General features: G+C 40.1%; 1 pseudogene; it reads left to right on the top strand.

Moving 5' to 3' along the window:
* The first annotated feature begins 5,563 nt into the window (after nucleotides 1-5,563).
* On the top strand, nucleotides 5,564-6,565 carry LOC107160127 (annotated as a pseudogene).
* The last annotated feature ends 2,646 nt before the right edge of the window (nucleotides 6,566-9,211 follow it).

Raw genomic sequence — 9,211 nt, 5'->3', positions numbered from 1 at the left:
CCTGGTGTTTCCTGAGCACTCCCCTCTGCAGGGGTAATGGTGCTGGGGATGGAACTTGGGGTCTGGCATCATACCCTACACTGAACTGCCTCCCCAGCCAGTCTTCCACAATAATCTTATCTACTTCCAAGACTTCATGTCTGTCCTTCCTACTCTCCCTCTGGAACTAGCCAATTCCTACCCATCTCAAAAGCCATCTCCTAAAAACAAATAGTTTCCCTCACTTTCTTTTTGTTTATGTTTTTCTTAAAAAAAAAAAAAAAAGGAAATTTAACAGACAAGTTAAATCCTCTCTTTCTTTTAGATTTCAACATTCTCTTAAACAATAAGAATTTGGGGCTGGGGATGTGGCTCAAGCAGTAACGCGCTTGTCTGGCATGTGCAGGGCGCTGGGTTCCATCCTCAGTACCACATAAAATAAAGATGTTGTGTCTACCAAAAACTGAAAAATAAATATTAAAAAAATTCTCTCTCTCTCTCTCTCTCTCTCTCTCTCTCTCTCTCCCTCTCTTAAAAAAAAAAAAAAGAATTTAATCTCTACTATGTACAGGGCTCTGCCCTAAGGCCTTTAACTCCTTTAGTCCTCCCGACAATCCTGGGAGATCAGCACTAATGTTCTCTTTTTTGCTCAGTTCTTCCCTGCTGCCCTTGTCTTGGTTCACCATGGGTGTGGTACCCTTCCCTCTACCCCACTGGCTTCAGCCTTGTGACCTGCCTTGGCCAATGGAATGTGGGTGGAAGTAAGGTGACAGTGCTAAGCTCAAGGCTTAAGAAAGCATTGTGTGTTTTGCTTACCACTCATGCACATGACTTCTGCCATAAAAAGGGTACACGTTGAATAGTTGCTGATAGAAACATGTAGACCTGGGGCTGGGGTTGTGGCTCAGCAGTAAAGTGCTTGCCTAGCACGTGCGAAGCACTGGGTTGACCCTCAGAACCACATAATAAAAAGGTATTGTGTCCAACTACAACTAAAAGATATTTAAAAAAAAAAAAAGAAAAGAAAAAAGAAACATGTAGACCAGACCCAAGCCTAATCTCAAACCTGGAAACCAGTCCACAGAACTGCAGTCAACCCATGGACTTGTGAATGAAAAATAAGGGTTTATGGTTGAAGGTCACTGAGGTTAAGGGTTGTTTGTTACACAGCATTAAGGCAGCAATTGCTGAATGATACAATTATCATTTCCCATCTTACACGTGAGGAAACTGAGGCTTTCAGAGGTTAAGTAACATTTCCAAATTTATATAACTAATAAGAGATGGAACTAGGATGCCAATCCAAGCAATCTTGCTGGATTTCCCACAACTCTACATTGACTTCACATTGAGAATTAGCATCTCAAGAATGTGTGTCACATATAAATATACAAAAATATAAATATATAAATTCTGAATACATACATAAACAAATATTTTGCATATTTGTAAACTATATATAAATGGCAACATTACACATATCCTTTTGTAGGATCTTTTTTTTACTCTACATTATGTTTTTAGAGTTCCCTCTGATGATATCCTTTGCTTTTTTTGTCTGTTGTATTGCATTAGATGAATGCATCCTGCTTTCTATAAATTGGACATTTCATTTATTTCCAGTTTTTGCCATTTCAAACTATGCTGCAACAAACATTTTTGTACTTGTCTCCTCATGTACATCAAAGACTCTTTAGAGTATGTGACTGGAAGTGGAATTGCTGGGTCATAGGACATGCATGTCTTCTACTCTACAAGATATTATGAAATTGCTTTCCCAAGTGTTATATCAATTTGCATCAGGGTGTGAGATCACCATCCTGGTATGAGATTATCTGCGGGTCCACATCTCTGTTATGGTGCATGGTGTTAGTGCCTCATACAGACCCTCTTATTGGCTTGTATATCCCTGGCCCAGCTGCTATGTGGTCCCCTAGCTGGAGAATTGCCCTTGGCCATGACAGCCTCCTGGCCTTCCATGATCCCAGGCCATCATTCACCTTAGTTATTTTGAATTGGGTTCAAAGGGTAAGAAGAAAATATGGATGCAAGAGAAAGAAGCCAAAATCCCTATCCCCTTAGCCCTGGTTCTCCTAAGCTCCAGGGCAAAGAAGGACACAGGGAGAGGAAGAGGGGAAAGAAAGGAAGAGGGAAGGGATCCAAGGAAGAGGAGAGTGGGGAATATAAGACTCAAAGCTTCTCCCCAGGGTAGGTGTGTTGAGGGAAGGAGCTGAGCAAGCCTCTCTCAGCACACAACAAGGATCTTGCAAACCCCCACATCATGCCCTAGTAAGAAAAGCTTGTTATGCTTCCATCACCCACTCACCCACTGGCTCCTCAAATCTTTGTCTTTGTATTTCAATCACACCTACTTTCCTGATTCCGCTCACTCACTTTGATCATTGTTTGTATCTCCAGTGCAGAGAACACTGTCCAGCACACGATAGCAGCTCAATATTTATTGAATGAATTAATTGGAGAACGTCGTTTGGAACACCCAGATTTTCAACAGGAGACAAAAGACTCCATGGAAGCTTCCTCAACTTGTTATCAAACCCTATATTTAACACTCATTGTCAAGTATGAAACCACAGCCCTGTTTCCCATAACAAACTTAGTTTCTGTTTCTTTTCCCCTCTCTGATCACAGAGCGGGCAATCTTTATACCACCCAACAGACACCATCCACCTGCTGGTCTTGCTGGAGTTCTGGGTCACATACTCTTCCTCTATTTTTTATTTTGGTGCATTTGGGCAGCCTTTAAAACTCTTCTTTGTGAAATCTGTGGTTCACCCTTTCCCCGAAACTCTGCAGCCCCACCTATGGGGCCACTTATTTAAAAGTAGACCCACCCTTCTTACTATTCCTTGTGTTCCTTCCAGGCTGTTTCTGTTATCCTCATCCCACTTCTTCCACCTCCTTCCTCTCAGACAGACAGACGCACACACACACACATACACATACACATGCGCGCACATGCACACACACACACACACACAAATATGTATATTTCTTCCTCTGTGTATTTCTCCATTTTATATTCTAGTCTCTATGCCAACAGACCTGTCTTTCCCAGCACTGATTTCCTCTGTAAAGGTATTATTAACTCAGAACCCCTTTCATTCTGGATCTTTGACCATAGGCATTGAGACAAGCAAAATTATGACCCCTTGAGATGTCTGCATCTTAGTCTCCTGAGCCTGTGGATATACTACCTTACATGGCATAAAGGAATTTGAGATGTGTTGTGATTAAGAACCTTGAAAAGGGGAGATTGTCTTGTGTTTTACAGGTTAGTCCAAAGTAATCACAGGGTCTGTCACAATCACAAAATATCTGAGATAATCTACTTACAAAGAGGAAAGGTTTATTTTGGCTCATGGTTTTGGAGGTTGCCATCCATGGCCACTTGGCCCTGTGGCTTTGGGCCTTTAGTGACACAGTACCTCATGGTGGGAGTATGTGGCAGACGAGGCCTGTACACCTCATGGTATCCAGAAAGCAAAGAAAGAAACAGGAAGAGGTTCAAAATCCCCTTCAAGGGAACATCCCATGAACCTAACTTCCTCCTACTAGCTTCCCTCCACCCTTTTAAGTTTCACCACCTCCCAATAACACCACAGGCTGGATACCCAGCCTTTAACACAGGGACCTTTGAGCCACTTATCCAAACCATAGCAGGTCCCTATAGAAAGGAAAGAGGGAAGCAAAAGAGTCAGAGGAGATGTGGTGACAAAACAAAAAAAGATGTATTTGTGTGTGTAGAAGAAAGGGGGGGGAGAGAGAGAGAGAGAGAGAGAGAGAAGAAAGGAAGTCTGTGAGACTAAAAGATCTAACATTTATATCATGTGAGTTCTAGTAGGAGAGGGAAAAGAGTATGGACCTGAACAGTATTCGAAGAAATAATGTTTTTTTAGGGTAACAAAAAAAAGAAAGAAAAACATAAAATTGCACATTCAAGAAGCTGAGCAATCTCTGAACGTACTAAATCCAGAGTAGTGAACACCAAGACATATCACAGTTAAGCTTCTGAAAACGGGACAATTTTTTTTTTCTTTTAAAGCAGAGAGGAATGATGCATTACCTAAAGGGGAAAACTATTAGAATGGAAGCAGATTTCCCATCAGCATCTCCAATGACCAGAGGAAATAGCATGACATTTTTTTAAGTGCAAAAAGAAAAGAATTTTCAACCCAGAATTCTATGCTCAGTTAAAATATCCTTCGGGAATGAAGGGGAAATCAGGACATTCTCAGACTAGAGAGAATTTGTTGCCATAAACCCTACTCTAAAACAATGTCTAAGGAAAGTCTACTAAAGAGCAAGGAAATGATAAAGGAAGCCTTAAAACATCAGGAAAGAACAAAGAACAAAAGATCAAAAATATGGGTAGATTCAAGAGATTTTTTTTTTCCTCTTGAGTTTGTTTATGGTTGAAACAAAACTCTTTCTAATGTGGTTCTCAGTGTATAAAGAGAAAACATTTAAGAAAATGATAAATGAGGAACAACAAAAGAACCTAGAAGCAGGTAAGTTTTCTACACTTCACTTAAACTGTAAAGTATTTATGCCAATAGACTGACAATAAGAGTGTGTGGGGGGGGCAATAACTAAAGCAAACACAACAAAAGTTATACAAAGACCTACGTTCAAAATCAGTATAAATAAATCATTGGAATTCTTCTAAAATGTTCAAATAATCCACAGGAAGGCAGGAAAAAGAAAAGAAAGAACAAATAGGGGAAAAGTGGCAGACTCAATTCCTAACGTATCAATCATTATATTAATTGTAAATGGATTACAAATATCAGTCAAACCATGAAGATCATTATAGTGAATTAAAAATATTACCCAACAATATGTTGTTAATAAAAAAACTCATTCTAAATATAATGATGTGTGTTAAAAATAAAAGAGTGTAAAAAGATATATTGAGTGAAAATTAAATAAAATAAAGCAGAAATGGCTGCTTTACTCTCAGATAAAGAAGATTTTAGAGCAAAGAAAATTACCAGCAACAAAGAGAAAAATTACATAAAGATAAAAGGACCCATAAGCCGGATGTAGTGGCACATGCCTATAATCCCAGCTATTTGTGATACTGAGGTAGGAGGACCACCAGTTTGGAGTCAGGCTGGGCAACTTAGTGAGACCCTGTCTTTAAAAAGGGAACTATATGCCAGGAAAGTATGAGGGTTCTGTGTACATACAAAAAAAAAAAAAAACCCTCAAAATATCTGATGCAAAAACTGGCAGAACTGAAAGGGAAATAGACAAATCCACAATTATAAGTGGATATTTCAGTTCCATTCTCAGAAAAGGATGAAACATTTTTAAAAATCAACAAGGAGAGAAGATGGTGGATTAGAGAAAGGAAGCCCATCCCAGTTCCTCAGCACCAGACTTACAGAGCAGGAAGGCTGCTCCTCAGTGAGGTAAGTAACTAAGGAACCTCACTGAAACTTAATACTGAACTGTAAAAAAAAAATCATAGAGCTTCAGAAAGTCAGTATATTTGAATATAAGAAATAATAGAAATAATACTTTAGAGATGAAGCAAGAACCGGCATAAAGGAAAAGAGCACTTTGCTCCTCCCTCAGAATGAACAGAGACCAGAAATCAGATGTGTATGCCCAAGAAAAGCAGGATTTCATCCAGCATTTCTCGCAGATGGTCAAGGTGCTGGCTGAGGATGAGATGGGCACTGAGAGACAGGAGATACTATTGCTCAACTCAAGGTGGTCCTGGAATATAATGCCATTGAAGGCAAATACAACCAGGTTTTGACACTGATGGTGGCATTCTGGGAGCTGGTGGATCCAAGAAAACAGGATGCTGAGAGTCTCCAGAGGGCCCTGACAGTGGGCTGGTGTGTGGAATTGCTGCCAGCTCTCTTTCTGGTGTCAGATGTCATCATGGATTCATCCCTTATCTGGCAGGGAGAGCTGGTATCAGAAGCCACGTATGGGTTTGGATGTTATCAATGATACTCTGCTTCCAGAAGCATGTATCTACCACCTGCTGAAGTTCTCTGCTGGGAACAGTCCTGCTATTTGAATTTGATTGAGCTCTTCCTGCAGAGTTCCTATCAAACTGAGATGGGGCAAATCCTGAACCTCATCCCAGTCCCCCAGGATAATTCGGATCTTGGAAGATACACTGAAAAGAGGTACAAATCCATTGTCAAGTAAAGAGAACTTTGCACTATTTCTGCCTGCCTAGCACTGCTGCCATGTACATGGCAGGCATTAATGGGGAGAAGGAACATGCCAACGCCAAGAAGATCCTGATTGAGATGGGAGGGTTCTTCAGATTCAGGATGATTACCTTGACCTCTTTGGCGACTCCAGTGTGACAAGAAAGGTTGGAACTGACATCTAGGACAACAGCTGCAACTGGATGGTGGTTCAGTGTCTGCAATGGGCCACTCCAGAACAGCGCCAGATCTTGCAGGAGAATTAGGGGCAGAAGGACGCCAAGAAGGTGGCCCAGGTGAGGAGGGCACTATATGAGAAGATGAATCTACCATCTTTGTTCTCAAAATATGAAGAAAACAGTTACAGCTACCTTATGAGTCTCATTTAGCAAGGGCAGGGAGGGAGGGCTCTCAATAAATTATTGTGTAACCTTAAAAAAAAAAAAGAAAAGAAAGGAAGGAAGGAGGGAGAGAGGAAGAAAGGGAAAGAAATAATGCCAGTAGTGGCAGCAGAGTGGAACAGGGAGCATAGAGAAGAGACAAGTGTCTGCAGATAAAGAAATTTTTTAAATAAAGAAAAAATGACTTGGGAAAACCTATGGTTTACAGAGGAAGACTGATTTTAACGGATACAGAGTTGGTAGTGGAAACGTCTCAGTGAAAATGAATCCAAAGCATTCCACTGAGACGAAAGCATTCTGAGGATGGAAAACCCTCCACAGGCCATCAACATGGAACACAATAGCAGTTGAGGAAAATGTTTCTGGATGCTGAAAACTATTTCCACACAGCTTGCACAGCTGCCAACAGAGACAGGGGATTGGAAATTCATAAAGGAACTTATCAGCAGCCTGCAAAAAAATTCCTAGAGGGTGCCTGAACCAGAGAGACTGAAATAGTTATGGAGAAAAATTTACCTGAACCATTCAACCTCTGGATCCCCATGGACAAAACTCCCATAAATGCTAGGACCCCATCAGAGCTATCACAAAGATGCTCACTGCAGCCACACAAGTGCATCTGCACTCCAGGGAGCATACCCAGTAATTCACATCCATCGAAGTGAAGGTGAAACCTGTGAGGAGTTAGTCTCTATGCCCTAAAAGCGGATTTTACCAGAAGCCCCAGAGATCCAGTAGTCCAGCAGAGATCGGCAACTCCACACCCATAGTGGGTATGGACCAAATCTCAAATACCTTCCCATGGAGTTCCAAAATCCACCAAAGTCTGAACCCCAGCAACTAGAAACTCCAATCTAGAACTCTACATCACCCCACAACAGGATTACACAATTCATCAGCACTCCCTAGACTATCCCACCCAATACTGGAAGATGGGAAGCTGAGAGCTTCAACATGAGGAACAAGAAGACAGTGGCCAAAAATACAGAGCCAAAAATAAATATAAAAGAATTATCACTTAGTTGATAGAGTGCCTGCCTCACAAGGCCCTGGGTTCAATCCCCAGCACCACCACCAAAAAAAAGAGAAAAGAAAATCCATCCCTGCCAACAGATTTGATCACTTCAGGGGAAACAAGCCTTTTCTCTCTCATGAAGTTTTTTTTCCCCTTTTTCTTTTGTTTCCTTTTTCTTATTTCTTTTTTCTGTATATTCTCATTTTTAATTCTTTTTAAATTTTAACTTTTTTTCAATTGTTTCTAACATCATTTCATTGTATTGTATTATTCTTTACTTTTTTCTCATTAAACATGATTTTGTGTATATGTGTGTGTGTATGTGTCATTGTGTATGCTGTCACTGCATGGATAGTTTGAAAATATATAATATTCATATAACTTATACATTAATATCTCTCTCCTGTACTTGTTCATTATTTAGCCTTGATTTAGACTTAGGTGGGGTGCAATTTTTTCAAGGGTTCAAGTTGTTTTGATCTTACTTTTGCTGTCATTCATACCTAGATTCTGGGCCCTCCTATCCTTGGTATTTTCCAAGAAGAACTGAAATCAGCACACCAGAGTGATACAGCCACTTCAATATTTATAGCAGCACAATTCACAATAGCAAAATTTTAAAATCAATCCAGATGCCCATTGTTAGATGAATGGATTAAGAAACTGGTACATGTACACTATGAAGTTCTACTCAGTTAAAAAGAAGAATGAAATTATGGCATTTGCTGGTAAATGGGTGCAACTGGAGAACACCACGCTAAGTTAAATAAGTCAGATTCATGAAGTCAAATGTTTTCTTTCATATGTGGAAGCTAGAGCAAAACAAAGAAAATTAGGAGGGAAGGATAGGATATCATAATGATATAGGAAAGATCAGTATTGTAGAAGAAGGAGATTGAGAGGCAGAGTGGAGGAACAGAAAAGGGGAGAAAATGTGGAATGAATTCTTAAAAATCATGTTATATGGCCGGGCACGGTGGTGCACACCTGTAATCCCAGTGGCTGGGGAGACTGAGGCAGGCAGATCGCAAGCTCAAAGCCAGTCTCGGCAAAAGCGAGGCGCTAAGCAACTCTGTGAGATCATGTCTCTAATAAAATACAAAATAGGGCTGGGGATGTGACTCAGTGGTCCAGTGTCCCTGAGCTCAATCCGTAGTACCAAAAGAAAAGAAAAATCATGTTACATGCATATATAAATATACCACAGAGAATCTCACCCTTGTGTATCAGTAAAAAGAATCAATCAATAATAAATAAATAGATGAGTGAAAGTAAGCCTAATAGAGTTGAGAAAGGAAGATGGGGGGTGTGCAAAGAGGATAGGAGAGAAAAGGGGGATTGTGAACTAAAACTAAATTCCATGCATGTATGATTTTGTTGGGATGAACCCAACTACTATGTATAACTATAATGCTCTAATTTTTTAAAAATCCACAAGGATATACAAGAACTGAACAACACCCATCAATTATCAAGATACAATTGGTACATAAAAAACACTGCACTCAATAGTAGCAGAACATGCATCCCTTTCAAGAACCTATAAAATATTTTTCAAGATAAATGGACCAGGACATGAAACCTGGTCCATAAAACAAATCTTAACTGATTTATAATAG

This window comes from Marmota marmota, unplaced genomic scaffold (assembly GCF_001458135.2).
Source record: "Marmota marmota marmota unplaced genomic scaffold, marMar, whole genome shotgun sequence".
Classification (NCBI taxonomy): Eukaryota; Metazoa; Chordata; class Mammalia; order Rodentia; family Sciuridae; genus Marmota; species Marmota marmota.
This window is presented reverse-complemented; position numbering and strand designations above follow the sequence as displayed.